The following is a 1,761-nucleotide window of genomic DNA, read 5'->3' as shown; positions in this document are numbered from 1 at the left end:
TGATCTGCCATGCAAGATGCTGACAGAAGACCTGCTCTGATCTGCCTTTAAAGGTATCCCTGGTCTTCCTTAAAAGATGCTTAGAGACCTTATCTGATCTTCCTTTCAACATGCTGCGAACTGCCTTGCAAGATGCTGATTGAAGACCTGCTCTGGCCTTCCTTGCAAGATGTCCCTGGACTTCCTTTAAAGGTGCTGAGAGAAGAGCTGCTCTAATCTTCTGGCGAGATGCTTCTGGTGACCCTTGAAATATGGTGATTGGCCCCTAATAAAATGTTTAAAAAAAAAAAAAGAAAGATGGTGATTGAAGACCTGCTCTGGTCTTCCTTTGCCAAGATGTTGCTGATCTTCCTTGCAAGATGCTGTTAGAAGATCTGGTCTTATCTTCCTTCCAAGACGTCGCTGATATGCTTTGCAAGATAGAAAACCTGTTGTGATCTTCCTTGAAAGATGCTGATGATCTTCCTTGGAAGATGCTGATTAAAGAACTGCTCTGGTGTTCCTTGCCAAAATACCGCTGTTTTTCCTTAGAAGATGCATACAGAAGACCTGCTCTGATCTGACTTGAAAGATACCGCTGATCTTCTTTAAAAGGAGCTGAGAGAAGACCTGCTCTGATTTTCTTGCAAGATGCTTCTGATGAAAGAAGACCTGCTCTCTGATCTGCCTTCCAGGTATCCTTGGTCTTGCTTAAAAGGTGCTAAGACCTGTTCTGGTCTTCTTGCAAGATACTTCTAATCTGCCTTGCAAGATGGTGATTAGAAAATCTGTTCTGGTCTGACTTGAAATACGTGGATCTGCTTTGCAATATAGAAGACCTGCTCTGATCGTCCTTGCAAGATGTTGCTGATATACTTTGGAAGATGCTGATGGAAGACCTGCTGTGGTCTTCTTTGCTAAGATGTCTCTGATCTTCCTTGCAAGATGTTGTGAGAAGACCTGATCTAATCTTCCTTCCAAAATGTTGCTGATATTCCTTGCAAGATGTCGCTGATCTGCTTTGCAAGAGAGAACACCTGCTCTGATATCCCTTGTAAGTGAAATGCTGATCATCTTTGCAAGATGCTGAGGACAGTCTCTTAGAAATGTTCTGCTGTGCACATGCACATCTACTTACAAGGTGTTTGATCCCAGGTCTAGCCTCAGCAGGCCAAAGGGTGGGTCAAATATTCTCCCTCTTCCTCTCTGGCAACTTTTGGGAAGATATGGGTTGGGTTCACTTCTCTTTTCTCCATTCTTATGTTTCGAAAGGTTTGTAGGAAAAATAGGACTTTTATCTGTATTTCATAATTGTTGGGAGCCATCCCAGCCATGCTGTCTAGCAAAGGTACAGCCTGGTGGAAGAAGCTTCTGCAGAGGAGAGGTTCTCAGAGAGGGTTTCCAACATCCCTCAAATATTTGCTGCTGTTAAATCCACTCTTGAGAATTTTGTGCATTGTCATGTTTACCGCACCTGGAACCAATGCGAGGGCAATCTTGAGAAGTATGAATGAAATTAGATCTAAAACTTGCTTCAATATGATGGTGCTTTCCTCACCTGAGGCATTGAGAGGCTTACACAACAAGACATCTTTGGGAATTCTGAGAAAGATATGTGGGAATTGAGTGAGGAAGAAACCCAAAAGTTGAGGTTAGAGGAGAAATAAAACCCATCCAAAAAACCCTGGATTCCATCCAGATTAGGTAGTGGGGGACTCTTTTGCCCTCCCTGATATAGAGGACCAACTGATGACCCTATATCTTGGACAGGGGCTTAGATAG

The sequence above is a fragment of the Tenrec ecaudatus genome, chromosome 15, assembly GCF_050624435.1.
Source record: "Tenrec ecaudatus isolate mTenEca1 chromosome 15, mTenEca1.hap1, whole genome shotgun sequence".
Classification (NCBI taxonomy): Eukaryota; Metazoa; Chordata; class Mammalia; order Afrosoricida; family Tenrecidae; genus Tenrec; species Tenrec ecaudatus.
The sequence above is the reverse complement of the archived record's forward strand: the minus strand, read 5'-3'. Positions refer to the sequence as shown.